Below are 18,441 nucleotides of genomic sequence, written 5' to 3'. Positions count from 1 at the left end.
GAGCATCCAAATCTATTGGAGAACTGGTTAAGTCCTGAATAACAGCCCATCCTTACACTTTGATACCCAATACAAAATATTTATCGCTTAAGACCCTTCTGTTCCTGCCAGATACATGAGGCCACCACGAGCTGCAGACAGATGTGGAGCACAAGAGGGAGGTGGAGATAAGTCGCTAAATCTTCTGCTCTTGTCAAAGTGTCATACATTTCCACAAGAGGATTTGCAGAACCAATAACAAGCTTACCCAGCTTGAAGACTTCAGAGTGTATGTAACAAAAATTAAGGATTCCCTCCTCCATTAGTCTAGTAGAATAAATTTTAAGCTATTATTTGGCATAAAAGGAGGTAACCTGCTCATCCAATTGTATGTGATTAAAAACCTCACCACATGAGCAGAGCATGTGGCGAGAAGAGGGCCATCTCATGCTGCCAACTTATCCTATACCCCAACCCGCTTTTATCCTTTAACAATATTATAGTGTCTTACCTACCTTTAAGAACCAGCCAAATTGAATTAGGGAGTTAATTTGGTTGTGAGCTGGGAGGTTACCATCTGGGCTTCAATTCTGTATCTCAAGAGGTCTCCCCCCCCCCCCCCCCCAAAAAAAAAAACCTTCAGTTTTCATTTTCTGTAATTTTAAAGACTGGGTGATGCTGGTAGCTCAATGTGGCATTGCTTCAAAAATATCTTGTACTTAGATATACACCATATTTTATCAAACAAAATATTATAGTAAAATTGATATATTGACAGATTTTGGTTCTCTGTTTCAATTTCTAGCAAAATGGAATTGTTCATTGATGTGAAATCAAGATTTCCAAGGGCTTTTCTTCTCTCTGACGGAAGACACAGAAACTGCCCATTTTAAGCCGGGAAAAATCTCCAGAAATTAAAAGTGTATGACTTCTTGTTTCTGCGTGTGTATGCTTGCTTGCTCCCTACCACCACGACCTTTCACATTAGAGTACTAATATTACAACATTACTACTCCATTTTAATCCTCATAGTAACATCCTAAGGGATCCTAGGCTTGCAGCTGAGAAGAGATTCATTTTCTGGTGTCTCTGACCAAACTACAAAAAAAGAGGATTCTATATGAAGTTGACATATCACTGTGAATTTTAAAATCACATTATATATTTATTATGTTTTAACTTTTGTCTCATTTATTTTAATATGTGTATGTTTTATATATACTTTTAAAAACATACACATATTAAAATACATGAGACAAAAGTTAAAGAATAATATACAATGTGATTTTAATATGTGTATGTTTTATATATACTTTTATTAGCCTTCGATGGCGCAGTGGATTAAACTGCTGAGCTGCTGAACTTGCTGATTGGAAGGTCAGCGGTTTGAATCCGGGGAGCTGGATGAGCTCCCGCTGTTCGCCCCAGCTTCTGCCAACCTAGCAGTTAAAAAACATGCAAATGTGAGTAGATCAACAGGTACTCCTCCAGCGGGAGAGTAACAGCACTCCATGCAGTCATGCCGGCCACATGATCTTGGGGGTGTCTACGGACAACGCCGGCTCTTCGGCTTAGAAATGGAGATGAGCACCAACCCCCAGACTTATTGCCAGGGGAAAACCTTTACCTTTACACACACACACACACACATGTGCTTTTATAGATGTGTTATTGCAAATTCCTTAACCTATTGCATAAGCTATCAGAAAATAACTGCATCCAATCTATGGGCACATATCCTTTTGGCAAATATGAATCTCCATGAACATGTGGAGACCACCTTTTGAAAACCACTAGTCAAGAAAAGCATGACCTTGTTAGAAGTCAACCCTTTGAACAAGTGATATTCACAAGCATTAATATAACAGTACACAGGTAATTCAGCTGTTAAAACTTAAGAACCATGTCTTTAAACTGCCAAGGATAAAGACATGCCACTACAAAAATATATTGGGTTAGCAGAGTTTTAAAGATGTTTCTTTGCAGTTGTAATTGCCCAAAATATATACACTCCCTTGAAACTTCCCTCGTCCCCACCAACCATGTTTGGGACAGCTGAGGAAGCAAGGAGGGCCTCCCCGGCTGATCTCAAGGATCGTAGTAGAAAATGTGATCACGAAGATAAGCTGGATTTGAAATGGCAGACAAAGGTTTGAGGCAATGAGACAAAGAGAATTCCGGTGGCTGTAGAAAAAATGATGTTTATTCTTAGTGGCCAATGAGAATATAGACCCTCCTGTCTCCAGGAAAAAGGGTACAAGACAAAGGAACACAGATCTTTATATACTATTTCGGTCTGCCTCTATCTATGTCACACAGGTATTATCCACCACCAATTAGTGTCAAAAAAGTCTTACTGGGCACTTAACTAAAAGCTATCTTTGCATTTTCCTAAAATATAGACTACTTTCAAGACCTCTAACCCTCCATTAGCCTTATCTCTTGGAATTCTCATCTCATCCATTAGGGGTTCTCATTAATTAAGGAGTTCCCCGTTATCTTAGCTGTCAGAGACCCATTAGCACTCCCCTCATGGCACCAGGTCTTATCTTGACATCCCAAAAAACCTTAATTTGTCTTTTGTCCATTAGCTTATCTATTCTTGTTGACACTTAACCCTGGCACTCAGAGTGAACTTTGGTCTTGCTTTTGCTGAGCAGAGTGTATTTTTAAGGCTACACACACAATCTGCTGGTGATTACATATTTTCCTATTTCTAATTTTTAACATGATTACATTCAGTATATAGTTTCCAATACAAGTATTATATTTTCCCAATACACCTTCATCAGATCTGTACCATTTAGGGCTTTATGGGTAATAACCAGCACCTTGAATTGGGACTGTAATCTTATTGGCAGCCAATGGAGCTGCTTGAAGACTTATAGAAGGGTTTTCCTCTCTCTATAATTCGCTCCCATTAACAACTTGGCCGCCAGCCGTTGTAACAGTTGAAGTTTCTGGGCCATCTTCAAGGGCAGCCCCACGTAAAGCATGTTGCAGCAATCCAATATGGAGGTAACTAAGGCATGGACCACCATAACCAAGTCAGAATTCTTGAGGGACAGTCGCAGCTGGCACAAGAAATTTTAACTGTGCAAAGGCCCTCCCAGATACTAGGCATGGCCAAATTAATCGGAATCGTTGTTAATCGTAATAAAATTGTATCTATTTTGGGTTCCGAACGGAGTTCCGAGTTGTTTTGAGACTTCCAACTTAACCTTCCAATTCGAAGCGTTGGAGCCCATCCTCAGAAAATTTTTGGATATATGAGAAAGTGTGTTCAACCAATCTCCTGGCTAGTAAGGGGATTAAGAGCCCCATAGAAACCAAACCTGGAGCATTTTCATTCCTGGATATAGCATCAAGGCATAAGAGCCCCATAGAAACCAAGCCTGGAGCGTTTTCTCTCCTGGCTAGCACTGGGTCGTTTTGAGACAGCATGGTGTAGCGTACTGGTTTGAAAGTTGGATTACAATTGTGGTTTGGTTCCCCACTCAGCCATGGAAACCCACTGGGTGATCTTGGGCAAGTCACACACTCTCAGCCCCAGAAAACCCAATGAAACAGGAAATAACACTTTCAAACTAGGAACAGATTTCCTTATTCAGAGGCTGATGTCCATCTGTCAGGAGTGATTTGATGGTGTGCTATGATTTCTGTTCCTGGTTGATAAATGTCATTTCCTAATTGGTTCTGTCATAAAAACATGGCAAAACTTGATTACACTGCCAAATCTTTGTCTTTGCGCAAGGGACATCAGCCTATAAAAATAGCATATTATGGTTTGTAGAACAACGACTTTCAAAGTAAAGACAACCAATGAAACAGGAAATAACACTTTCAAACCAGGAACAGATTTTTGTTATTATTAAAAAATGTTTTTATAAAAATTTTGAAAATTTGCCAAATTTTTTTTAGGATAAGTCAAACCTTAGATTTGGTGAGTTAACAGTGGTAAATGTGTTCTACCACAGTAGTAAATTTCATTAGGATGGCTCAAAAAATGAGGGAGAGAAAAGCCCCTCAATTTTCCCCATTGACAATAATATTTTCCTTTATGAAGATTCGGAAGTTTTGGAAAGTTTTGAACTTTTTGCCTTCAAAGGTCGGAAATGACTTTAGAAACGATGCGCCAGCACCCCCTACTTTCGAAGAGGGTTTAGAATAATTTTTTCCTAGATCGCACATGCCTACCGGATACCACCAACACCTGAGCTTCAAGTGTCAGCACCGAGTCCAGGAGGACACCCAAACTGCGGACCTGTGACTGTAGGGGGAGTGTAACCCCATCAAGCACAGGTTTCTGTCATGATTTACAAAGGCACTGTACTGTGTGTTAACTGGAAAATGAAGTGCATGAAGCCGATTGGCTGAGTCTGCAAAGACCTGGGAATTGATTTGATACTGTTTCTTTTCTACTTCTGCAGAACCAGTTTGGTTAAGTTTTCAGTTGCTGACTGTGTACTGCAAAAGAGCAGTGTACTCAGAGAGACCTTGCTATTTTGAGGCCGGTTTTGCTGCTGAGAAAAGAAAGAGAAGAACCAGGACTGTATTCTTCTCTGAAGCAGAGGGACCATTGTAAATACTACTGTTTTTGATCTTTTGGTATCACTAAAGTTCCTGCATGTTTGTTCTGCAAACCTGAGTGGCATGTTATTGTTCTGCAGGTGACTCTGGATCGCGGGCACACGTAAGAGCTTCCATTTATCATCATCAATCTGTAACAGTTTCTACCCTATACCCTCAAGCCGTCGGACGACTGACTAGAAGGACCCCTGTCTTGTCTGGATTAAGTTTCAGCTTGTTAGCCCTCATCTAGTCCATCACAGCATATGGAAGTCACCAGTATTCAAAAAAATCAAAACTTCTGAATTAAGGGAAGAACTCCATTTAAGGCCTCTGTTGCAATTAAACCAAACAGTTCTCTGCTAAGTGCAAGACCGGTCTGGTAATAAAACTTGAGCATCTTGTTAACATAAGCACCCCTGTGTTGGGACTCTTAACTACTTTTTTTTAAAAACTGAGTGGAATGGCGGAATCCCTCTCATTATATTCCAAAGGGTGGATGTTCTAATCTAGAAGACAACTCCAACATAGGAAAACATGCATATCTCATGTCATTTGGGAGGTTACTTCCAATGCCAGTTCCTTGTCCAGTCTTCCTACAGCTGCTAACCAACTAACTGCCAGCAGGAGCCCATTTCTTGCGTTTGTATTTTGGCACTACTAATGAGTTTATTCTTTGCTCAAAAGTGAGACCAGCTGCTGAGCCTGGGCAAATCAAAAGGAAAGCATACAGTATTCACTCAAAGTTACCCACACTCTAGTTAAATGTCCAAGAAAAATGAGTCGGTCTCTTCCATTCAGCCTCTTTCCTACCCATCTGTGTCTGTGCATGTACAAAACCTGGAAAGCTCCAAAAAGTGTGTTAATTTCTTATTTTCTATTGATTTTTCATATGTTGTATTTATGTATTTTGAAAAGGTAGAATATAATGTTTCAAACCTGCTCAGAAATAGAAAGGCTCTTAAGTTTATTTGTCGTCATTCATTTCTTATTTTAAAATATTCCTATCCCTCCCGTTGCTTCAGTAGGCTGAGACAGATATACCTGTTATTTCATCATTTTTATATTTTTGTGGGAAGACGGATCAAGTAAGAACTGGTGTTCTGCTTACTATTTACATGCGTCATCCATAGTCATTCACAGTTTTAATATTATCATCTACACCAGAGCTGGGAGACATGTGGGAGTTGGATTATACCTCCCACCTTTGTTGACGTCTCTGTGACTCAACTGCATGTGTGGTGCATCATTTGGAGTCTTCTAGTGCTATTATGCAACCTATATACCCATGTGTCAATCTAAAAAAATAGTCAAAAATCTTATCTTTTTAAAAAATGAACTACCTCTTTCTCTGGAGTCTCTGATGGTGCAGCAGGTTAAACCACTGAGCTGCTGAACTTGCTGATTGAAAGGTCAGCGGTTTGAATCCGGGGAGCGGGGTGTTAACCCCAGCTTCTGCCAACCTAGCAGTTCAAAAACAAGCAAATGTGAGTAGATCAATAAGTACCGTCTCAGCAGTAAAGTATCGGTGCTCCATGCAGTCATGCCAGCAACATGACCTTGGAGGTGTCTACAGACAATGCCGTCTCTTTGGCTTAGAAATAGAGGTGAGCACCAACCCTTAGAGTTGGACACGACTGGACTTAATGTCAGGGGGAAACCTTTACCTTTACCTACCTCTTTCTCTGAGTAGAGTGGCCATTGCCAAATGCAAGAGCTTTTCCATCCTGGCAATGACCACCTCTACTCATTCCACCATCGTGCCACTTCTGATGTTTTTGGATGAGTGGACATAAAAATGTTGGTAGCCAGGGGCAGCTGGACCTCTAAGGTGGCATTAGTGCCTTTCCCTCTCCACAGAATGACCCTTGACTTGTCTGTGGTTCATATCAAAATCCTAATTTTGGCCCCCAAACCTGCCCTCAATTTGTAAATGAGTGTATAGGGTAATACCTTCAACCCAGATTGTTTCAACAGACTTTTAGTAATTATTCCCAATAACTCTGATGAATTGCTCTTATTTTTGCTTCCAAAGTTGTTATAAAAATATCTTTAATTCTGTTGATTCTCATATTACTGAATCATATATTTATCATACAATAAAAATCTTTACACATTTTCTATGTTCTATTTGTCTGTATGGATGTCCTGCTACTTGGCAGGGGGTTGGACTGGATGGTCCATGAGGTCTCTTCCAGCTCTACTATTCTATGATTCTATGATTCTATGTTGATATGACCCATGGATAAGTCAATGGGAAAGCCACCACCATTATCCTATAAGGCAGTGGTTCTTAACCTGTGGGTCCCCAGATGTTTTGGCCTTCAACTCCCAGAAATCCTAACAGCTGGTAAGCTAGCTGGGGTTTCTGGGAGTTGTAGGCCAAAATACCTGGGGACCCACAGGTTGAGAAATACTGTTATAAGGCATTTGAAAAGGTCAGAAACTGTGCCATGGTGGAGAGAGCAGAACTGACAGTGCGTCCTAGAGGTTCTACTTGTGTATAGGGCTATACTTTTGCCTTTCACCACTGTATTCAGAAGAGATAGTTCATTTTTTATAAGAGTTAACATACAATATTTACTGACCTCTTGATAAGTCATCCAAGCTTTTTTAGATCCATGTTTTTACTAAATTTTCTATACGTATATAGTATATGGGCCCCTGGTGTTGGCGCAGTGTGATAAAGCGCTGAGCTGCTGAACTTGCAGACTGAAAGGTCACAGGTTCAAATCCCGGGAGCGGCTCTCTCCGCTCCACCAATTCAAACCTGTGGCCTTCCGGTCCAGAAGTTCAGCAGCTCAGCGCTTTAACACGCTGCGCCATCAGGGGATATAATTTCCTAAAGGTTGTGAATATACAATATTTCTGATTGGTTTTTTTGTCTGTTGGAGGCAAAATGATTAGGATGTAATGGCTTGCAGCTTTAAAGCCTGGCTGTTTCCTCCCTGAGTGAATTTTTTGTTGGGAGGTGTTAGCTGGCCCTGATTGTTTCCTGTTTGGAATTCCCTTGTTTTCAGAGTGGTGTTGTTTGCGATATTTTATGTGCTTCTACTGTCTGTGGCCCTGAGAAAACAGAGGATTTGCCAGACTTTGATGATGGGAATACTTTGTTGGGAGGTGTTAGCTGGCCCTGATTGTTTCCTGTGTGGAATTCCCCTGTTTATTTACTGTCCTGGTTTTAGAGATTATATTGTTCTGCATTATTCTATCCCAGTAATTATTTCATATTAAAGTAGAATCTCACTTATCCAAGATTCGCTTATACAATGTTCTGGATTATCCAACGCAGTCTGCCTTTTCATAATCAATGTTTTTGTAGTCAGTGTTTTAAATTCATTGTGATATTTTTGTGGTAAATTTGTAAATACAGTACAGTAGAGTCTCACTTATACAACATAAACGGGCCAGCAGAACGTTGGATAAGCGAATATGTTGGATAATGAGGGATTAAGGATAAGCCTATTAAACATCAAATTAAGTTATGATTTCACAAATGAAGCACCAAAACATCATGTTAGACAACAAATTTGGCAGAAAAAGTGGTTCAATACACAGTAATGCTATGTAGTAATTACTGTATTTATGAATTTAGCACCAAAATATTAATGAAAGCATTGACTACAAAAATGCGTTGGATAATCCAGATCGTTGGATAAGCGAGACTCTACTGTAATTACTACATAGCATTACTGCGCATGGAACTACTTTTTCTGTCAAATTTGTTGTATAATATGATGTTTTGGTACTTAATTTGTTTAATTGGCTTTTCCTGAATCCCTTCTTATTATCCAACATATTCACTTATCCTGCCGGCCTGTTTATGTTGGATAAGTGAGAGTCTACTGTATATTGATAACCTTATATTATCTGCTTAGAAGTGGATTATATGAGGCCCCTTCTTCACAGCTGTATAAAATGCACACTGAAGTGGATTATATGGCAGTGTGGAGTCAGGATAATCCAGTGCAAAGCAGATAATATCTATATATATAAAAGAGTGATGGCATCAGGGCAGCGGACAAAACAACAAAACTACAGGCCCCCCAACCTCGAAATTTGACAACACAACCCATCATCCACGGCTCTAGGTTGATACAACAAAAAGAAAAGAAAAATAAAGTCCTAATTAGAGGGAGAGGAATAATAGTTTTTATCCAATTGCTGCCAGTTTGAAGGCTAAGCTCCGCCCACTTGGTCTCCTAGCAACGTACTCAGCCCAGGGGACAGGCACAGTTAGGCCTCTTCCACAGATTATCAGATTTTAACTGGATTATAAGGCCCTTCCACACAGCTATATAACCCATTTAGAATCTTATATTATCTGCTTTGAACTGGATTATCTTGAGTCCACACTGCCATATAATCCACTTCAGTGTGCATATTAAACATAAAGACAACCATACAACAATACCACCACTACCTCAACAATTTCTCACCAACACCACCAGACAACGCCACAGCAACGCGTGGCCAGGCACAGCTAGTGAGATTCTAAATGGGTAATATAGCTGTGTGGAAGGGCCTTGAGTCTACACTGCCATATAATCCAGTGCAAATTAGATAATCTGTGGAAGAAGCCTAAATTAAGCCTAAATCTGCCTGTCCCCTAACTGAACCCTGGCTGTCCCTTTGCTGACAGGCTGGTTGCTAGGCGACCAAGTGGGCAGAGATTAGCCCTCTAAACTGGCAGCAATTGGATAAAAAACAATTATTGCTCTCCCTCTAATTAGGACTTTATTTTTCTTTTCTTTTTGTTGTATCAACCTTGAGGCATGGATGATGGGTTGTGTTGTCAAATTTTGAGGTTGGGGGGCCTGTACTTTTGTTGTTTTGTGAATTGCCGTGATGCCATCACTCTTTTATATATATAGATTGGGTAATTTGATGGCAAGCAGGTTCATTATTTTAGCGTTGTTTAGAATCCCTAAAATAGATTTAAAATGTTAATGAACTCTTCTACAATCATCCAGAACCCTAAATTGTCTTCCAAGTTTGTTTATTTGTTCCTTGGTTTTGGGTGGTAATGTTGGTATTATTTCATTTACTTGTATGAGTATATTTTTATTTGTCTCATTGCATTACACGGAGAAGAAGCACGAGCTCAAAGGCTCAAGAGGGAATTCTTCCTCAGGTTCTGGCTTCTGCATCCCAAAACTCTGAACCTTTTCTAGTGGAGGTGGAGTTGGTTCAAGATTGAGAGCCTTCAACACTGATCTCTATCAAATCCAAATGCCCAACTCATCTCAATGGACCTCTGGCTCAAGAACCAGTATGTTCATGTAATGACCTTGTATGAAAGTGACAAGGTTGAATGACTTCACAAAGGATGCAGAGAGCACCAGCTTCAGATCTCTTCCATCTAACTTCACCAGCAAATAAATAAATAAATAAATAACTTCTCCTTGATCACCTTATCTGTCCACTTGGCATCATCACTCAATCTCCAGATCAGATCCAGATCAGATCCACAGGCTGGATCCACAGTTTGAGATTCTGTAGTCCATGGTGGTGGTCTCCATAGCACTGTGAGTACCATTATAAAGCTGAGCATCACTGGTATGAAAGTTTTCTAGTGATACAGCCATATGGGTCTGGAGAGGTACACAGCATACTGCACGTGGTCTTCATAACATAGGTACTGCAAAGATGTTAATCATCCCTGGAATATGCCTAGGAGAAGTTTGAGAAAGACTGTTGCCATTCCAGGGACTTAGATTTTCATTACCATCACCATAGGACCCCCCAGCAGTGCAGTGGGTTAAACCCTTGTGCTGGCAGGACTGATGACTTGAAGGTTGGATTGCTGACCTGAAGGTTGCCAGTTCAAATCCAACCTGAGAAGAACACAGATGAGCTCCCTCTATCAGCTCCAGCTCCATGGAGGAACATGAGAGAAGCCTCCCACAAGGATGGTAAAACATCAAAAACATCCAGGCATCCCCTGGGCAATGTCCTTGCAGATGGCCAATTCTGTCATATCAGAAGCGACTTGCAGATTCTTAAATCACTCCTGACACACACACACACACACACAAAACCATCACCATCATGGAAATTATCACAGTTCTGAACCTGTTTTGATACCATCCACCTTGTACTGAGCTGGTCATGGTCTCAAATTCTGGAGCAGTATTAAGTGAAGTTGAGCATGACACTGACTGAGCCTCCATACATTGGCATGAGCCTCCTATGTACTATTTGCTTCAGTCCTGATCATCAGGACCATCTCAAAAAGTAGGATGCTTCTTCTTCCTTTAGTTTCATTGGTCCTTCCAGGTGAACCGTTCATGAGGGGTCTGAGGGTTCAGAATCAGTTCTATCTATTCGTTCTGAACCTACAGTCCTAGATAAGCATGATGTACATCACAAATGTAATGATATTATAACTTTCACTGAGCAAATGTTAAGGATGGCAAAGGCATCTGACTTGGAAGAGAAACAGCAGATCCTGACCCGTCCATTCCTCTGCTGCTTTCCTTCTGGAAGTTGTATGGAAGCCTCATCTTTGCCAAAATAGTACACATCTAGAAAGATAAATGGGATGTATAGTGTTGTAGAGGAAGGATCAGATTGGCTTTTGTGTTGTCGAAGGCTTCCATGGCCGGAATCACAGGGTTGTTGTGTGTTTTCTGGGCTGAATGGCCATGTTCCAAAAGTATTCTCTCCTGACGTTTCTCCCATATCTATGGCAGGCATCCTCAGAGGTTGTGAGGTATGCCTGCCATAGATGTGGGCAAAACGTCAGGAGAGAATACTTCTGGAACATGGCCATTCAGCCCGGAAAACACACAACAACCCCAGATTGGCTTTTGCATTGCAAGTTCTAGAATTCATGTGAAGAGAAGTCAGATTGTCATGAACATGCAGCTGCTGATAACAATGGTTCCTCTGGATTCAGGGAATTGAGGGCTGAGGCTGAGGGGAGTCCAGCTGCCTATAGGTCTCCCAGCCGCTCCTTAGCAGCTTTGCTCTTTTCAATCCTTCCTCTGAAACTTTTAAACAGAGGCTGGATGGTCATCTCTTAGGGATGCTTTGTGTTTTTCCTGCATGGCAGGGAGTTGGACTAGGTGGCCCATGTGGACTTTTCCAACTCTATTATTCTATGATTCTAAGTGAGGAGGCAAATGAATTTGTGCCTTCAATAACAGGAAAAAAGGGGAGGAGACAGTAGTCAGTTTTGTGGTAATAGGGTAATAATTGTTGGATTGTGTTTTGTTTTCTCAGTGCAAAAATAAATCAATAAAAATCTGTGTATAACTTTTAATGGACCAAAAGACATGTCTGGGATTTTATTACCAGTGTAGTGGTTTGGGCCTTGGATTATGATTCCAGAGACCAAGGTATGAATCCCTACTTCTCCATGAAAACCCATTTGGTGAGCTTGGGCAAGTCACAATTTCTCAGCCTCAGAGAAAAGCAAAGACAAGCCCTGCCTTAAACAAATCCAGAAATCCTCATGGGAGGTCCAGCTTACGTTAGAAACAGCTCGAAAGTACATACCAACAACTATTATACTATGTATGTGTAACGCCATTTTTGTTCCTGGTTTATAAATGTCATTTCCGAATTGGTTCTAGCATAAAAACATGGAAAAGGTTTATTAAGCTGCATTATTGTTTTTGCGAGACATCCTGCAGCACATTGTGCTATAGTTTTTCAATTAATATCTCATTGAGTCTCAACTAATTCAACATAGTTTGTGGCAGCCACAAAAAAATGAAGTTTCTGGAGTAGAACTACTCCTTTCAAAGTACTGTATGTACCATACAGTTAAACCGGAAATAACACTTTCAAACCAGGAACATATTTTTTTTGTCAAATTTTGTTAAATAATATAATTAAAGGCTAACCAGGGAAAAGAAAACAGGGGATGCAATAGTAGTTTCGACTGTAGGTGCATAAGCTATACTTGATTTGCCAGGGATCAATGCTATGAAATAATCCTGGAAGCTGTAGTTTGGGAAAACACACTCTTTGACAGATGGCTGAAGACCTTGTAGAGCAGTGGTTCTCAACCTGTGGTTCCCCAGGTATTTTGGCCTAATACTCTCAGAAACCCCAGCCAGTTTACCAGCTGTTAGGATTTCTGGGAATTGAAGGCCAAAACATCTGGGGACTCACTGGTTGAGAACCACTGTTGTAGAACGACAACTCCAAGTATTCCATAGCAGTTAAACTGGTGTCAAAATGCATTCATTTTCTACAGCTTTGAAGGGACCAGGATACATTGTCCCTGAAATTCGGTTAGATGCCGGCAGAGGGCGCTCCTGCGCCACACACCTATCTCATCCTAGTGCAGCGGGCGAAGGAGAGGTGCCCAAGCAGTTGAAAAAATGGAAAAAGGCACGTATTGTGTGTATGCCAGGCATGCCTGTGATTCGCGCAAATTCATTCATTCATTCATTCATTCATTCATTCATTCATTCATTCATTCCTTTATTAATTGTAGCTATACAGATCTATTAATGGGGAGGTAAAATACAGACCCAACGCTTGACGTCATGGATCATGATAGAGAGATATATAGATAAAAAGGTAAAGGTTTCCCCTGACGTTAAGTCCAGTCATGTCCGACTCTGGGGGTTGGTGCTCATCTCCATTTCTAAGCCGAAGAGCCGGCGTTGTCCGTAGACACCTCCAAGATCATGTGGCCGGCATGACTGCATGGAGCGCCGTTACCTTCCCGCCGGAGCGGTACCTATTGATCTACTCACATTGGCATGTTTTCGAACTGCTAGGTTGGCAGGAGCTGGAGCTAACAGCGGGCGCTCAAGCCGCTCCCGGGATTTGAACCTGGGACCTTTTGGTCTGCAAGTTCAGCAGCTCAGCACTTTAACACACTGAGTCACCGGAGGCATAGGTATAGATATACCTGTACAAATAATAATGATACATAATAAAAATGAAAATATGTATGTGTGTGGCTGGGGTGTCCACTTCTACAGACAAGCTCCCACTTCCACAAAGAGCTATATCTCCCACTGTACAGGAAACATCAATGGCCCTTCCTCCAATGACATTGCAGGTTATAGCGAGCGCCATGAACATGTCCAAGAGCCCTGCCAAAGTCCTCCCCGAACACCATACTGCCCACCACCCAAGTGAAGGCTTTCATACAGAAACAATTTCATTATAGATTTTGTGTTTTTACTCCACCACAGGCATCCCAATGTTCCTTACTCTCTCCATTGGTGTGGAATTTGCATGACCCCGCCCACTGCCTCTCTCATAACCCTTTCCTATTCTTTTTTATGGCACACAGCAAACAGAGGCATTGATCAGCAACTGAACATACTAGAGAAGTTTGGGGAGAATTCACCACGATTTATAGGAGTTGTAGGTACTGGGATGTATGGTTTACTTGCAATCTAAGAACACTCTGAACTTCACCACCGATGGACCTGGAAGTAACTTGAAACAGAGAACCCCCATGACCAACAAAAAATACTAGAGGTCTTTGGAGGGATTTATAGGAGTTGTAGTTCACCGACATCAAGAGCGCACTATGAATCCAAACAATGATGGATCTGGACCAAACTTGGCACGCATACCCAAATTTGCCCACATTTGAATACTGGTGAGTTTTGAGGGGAATTGGCCTGGACACTTTGGAGTTGTAGGTATTGGGATTCATAGTTCACCTGCAATCAATGAGCACTGTGAACTCCATCAAAGATGGACCTGGAATTAACTTGGCACATAGAGCCTGCATGACATGCAAAAAATGCTGGAGGTCTTTGGGGAAAATTCATCTTGATTTGGGGGAGTTGTAGTTCACCTACATCCAGAAAGCACTGTGAACACAAACACCAATGGATCTGGCACACATACCTGATATGCCAAAATTTGATTATTGGAGGGGTTTGGGGGGAACTGGCCTTCCTTTCTGGAAGTTGTAGTTCACCCACAACCAGGAAAATTGTGACCTCCACTGAAGATGGACCTGATCCAAACTTGGCACACTGAACCCATATGAGTAACTCAACCTGCTAGAGGGGTTGAGGGGACTGACTCACCATAGTGGGAGTTGTAGTTTACCCTACAGTCAGAGAGTACACTGAACCCCATCAATGATGCATCCAGAACAAACTTGCCCAACATAACAAACTTTAAGTACTGAGGGAGTTTCTTGGGGTTAACCTGGCATGATGTGAGTTGTGGCTCACCCACAACCTTATGCATTTTGTACAATTAACAAACTGACTTTTTTCAAATAATCTGGGCAATGCCGGGTACTCAAGCTAGTATATCTATAAAGACAGAACAAGGACTTGAAGGACTTCACAGAGGGGGGTTTTCTTTCCCACACCCATTGCATCTTTGTCACAAACTATTATTTTGTTTATTTATTACAGAGATGTCTGTGCCGCCTTTCTCCGAGATGGACCCAAGGCCTTTCTCCAAGATGGACCCACATCATATTTTAAAATATACATACAAATAATTAAAACCATAACTGAACAATTATTAGAGGTTCAATAATTCTGAAAAAAATCCGTATTATAAACAGTAAAAGTTAAAACCAGTCTAACATTCCCCATTCTTCTGTATCCAAAAGTGCCTGGCTTCAGTTGAAAGATACTTTGAAGAGGAAAGTCTTCACGCCTTTCCTAAATGTTGTAAAGGGTGGGAGCTGATCTAATAACCTCCAGCAGTGAGTTCCACAACTGAGGAGCCACCTCTGAGAATGTACCTTCCCTAGTGATTTTTAATTGCATGTTGAACAGGGACTGTGTCGAAATAAGAGTCTGCTTCCTAGACTTTAGAAGTCTACCCGGCCTGTATAGGGGGGCACAGTGTTTCTGTTGGAGATAGCAACCTTCTCAAGCCTCCTCAATCAAATGTTTTGCCTGTTTATAAAGTGTAGTTTATTACCTGAAGTGTATGTCTTCTTTGGTTTACAGGTTTTTTTAGCTCTATATACTTAAAGCAGTGGGAGGCGCTGCAGACCATGTGACTGATTCAGTGACTGTATTGGAATGTACAGTTTTAAAAGGATGACAGTTAGAAGACAGTTGAGGCTTGGATCTGTTGGAGTGCAGGAGCCAGTATTAGGAGTTAGAAGTCAGTTGAGGCTTGAGTTTATTTGAGTACAGAAGCCAGTGGTAGAAGTTAGAAGTCAGTTGAGGCTTGAGTTCCTTGGAAGTACAGTAGACTGTTATTAAAGAGAGCTGTACAGAACAATATAGTTTTGAAGAGACTGTTAAAGACTATAAATTCAAGATACAAACTTAAACATATTAAAGCTTAACTTGACAAGAAATGTACCTGTATATTTAAATACATGAAGTTGGGAATAAAACAAACATGTTATTTTAAAGAAGTCTACTTGGATTTTTGTCTGCTGAGAACATCAAATAGAAACAAGATATTTATGCGCCCAGTGATCTTCCGTTACCCAATAAACTAAAGGAACACTCCTGAAACCCTGCTATCCAATAGGTTATGATCCTAAAAGGTCATAATCCCTATTAGGTGGTGATTCTTTGTTGTTTATTAGATAAGTCACTTCTGACTCTTTGTGACCTCATGGACCAGCCCACAACAGAGCTCCCTGTCAGCCATGGCCACCCCCCCAGCCCCTTCAAGGCCAAGCCAGTCACTCCAAGGATACCATCCATCCATCTTGCCCTTGGTCGGCCTCTCTTCCTTTTTCCTTCCATTTTCCCCAGCATCATTCTCTTCTCCAAGCTTTCCTCTCTTCTTATGATGTGGCCAAAATACTTCATCTTTGCCTCTAATATCCTTCCCTCCAGTGAGCAGCCGGGTATTATTTCCTGGAGGATGGACCGGTTGGATCTTCTTGTGGTCCAAGGCACTCTCAGGAGTTTCCTCCAGCACCAAAAACGTCTTCCTTCGCTCAGCCTTCCTTATGGTCCAGCTCTCACATCCATAGGTTACTATAGGGAATTGCTTTAACTATGCAGACCTTCGTTGCCAGTGGGATGTCTCTACTCTTCACTATTTCATCGAGGTTGGCCATTGCTCTCCTCCCAAGAAGTAAACATCTTCTGATTTCCTGGCTGCAGTCTGCATCTGCAGTGATCTTCACGCCTAGAAATACAAAGTCTGTCACTGCCTCCACGTTTTCTCCCTCTATTTGCCAGTTATCAATCAGTCTGGTTGCCATAATCTTGGTTTTCTTGATGTTTAACTGCAGCCCGGCTTTTGCACTTTCTTCTTGAACCTTGGTGATAAGGCTCCTCAGTTCCTCCTCACTTTCAGCCATCAGAGTGGTATCATCTGCATATCTAAGGTTGTTAATGTTTCTTCCTGCCATTTTAACTCCGGCCTTGGAATCATCAAGCCCCGCACGTCGCATGATGTGTTCTGCATACAAGTTGAATAGGTAGGGTGAAAGTATACAGCCCTGCCGCACTCCTTTCCCAATCTTGAACGAGTCTGTTGTTCCGTGATCTGTTCTTACTGTGGCTACTTGGTCTTTATACAGATTTCTTAGGAGACAGACAAGGTGACTTGGTATCCCCATACCACCAAGAACTTGACACAATTTATTATGATCCACACAAAGGCTTTAGAATAGTCAATAAAGCAGAAATAGATGTTTTTTTTCTGAAACTCCCTGGCTTCCTCCATTATCCAGAGGATATTGGCAATTTGGTCTCTCGTTCCTCTGCCTTTTCTGAACCCAACTCGTACATCTGGCAACTCTCGCTCCATGTATTGCTGGAGTCTGCCTTGCAGGATTTTGAGCATTACCTTACTGGCATGTAAAATAAGTACCACTATACAAAGTTTGAGCAATCCAATTGTCCAATAGTCTCAAGTAACCTGGACCAAAGTAATGCAGGGCTTTATAGGTTAAAACCAGCACTTTGAATTGGGCCCGGAAACAAATTGGGAGCCAGTGGTGCTGTTTCAACAGGAGAGTAAGCAGTGTGCTCCTTGGAGTCAGCTCTGGTAGGTAAGTAACCTGGCTGCTCTTCTCTGGACAAACTGGAGTTTCCAAACATTTTTCAAGGGCAGTCCCATGTAGAGTGCATTACAGTCGTTCACACGGGATGAAGCCAATGCATGTGCCACAGTGGCCAAGTCAATCTCTTCAGGAACGGGCGCAGTTGGCCCCACTACTTTTCGCAGCCTGGGTGCATCTACCCTAGGTATGGGCCAACTTGGGCCCTCCCTCCAGATGTTGGACTTCAACTCCCACTATTCCTAACAGCCTCAGGCCACTTCCTCCCCCCCCCCCCCCCCCTACTTAAGCAGGAAAAGGAAGGGGCCTGAGACTGTTAGGAATTGTGGTAGCTGAAGTCCAAAACACCCTGAGGGAGGGCCCAAGTTGGCCCATGCCTGATCTACACTATAGAATGAATACAGTTTGAGATCACTTTAGCGGCCATGTCTCTCAATGCTATGTAATAAAATGGGAGGTGTCGTTTGGTGAGACCCCAACGATCTTTGGCAGAAACAAAAGAAAGTTTGTGAAGTTACAAGTCCCAGGATTCTGTAGCACAGAGCCATGGAGGCTAAAGTGGTGTCAAACTGCATTCATTCCACAGTGTAAGGGAGAAGCCACACACAGCTGAGGGAGAAGAGACTTGGGTTGCCATGAGTTTTCCGGGCTGTGTTGCCATGATCCAGAAGCATTCTTTCCTGACGTTTTACCCACTTCTATGGCAGGCATCCTCAGAGGTTGTGAGGCCTTTAATTACCTCTGAGGATGCCAGAGTTTTGTAATACTAGTAGCCATATTTTGTTCATTTTCATGGTTTCCTTCTTTCTGCTGAAACTGTCCACATGCTTGTGGATTTCAGTGGCTTCTTTGTGTAGTCTGACATGGTGGCTGTGAGAGTGGTCCAGCAGTTCTGTGTTCTTAAATAACATGCTGTGTCCAGATTGATTCGCCAAGTGCTCTGCTATGGCTGACAT

This window comes from Anolis carolinensis, chromosome 2 (genome assembly GCF_035594765.1).
Source record: "Anolis carolinensis isolate JA03-04 chromosome 2, rAnoCar3.1.pri, whole genome shotgun sequence".
NCBI classification, from domain to species: domain Eukaryota; kingdom Metazoa; phylum Chordata; class Lepidosauria; order Squamata; family Dactyloidae; genus Anolis; species Anolis carolinensis.
The sequence above is the reverse complement of the archived record's forward strand: the minus strand, read 5'-3'. Positions refer to the sequence as shown.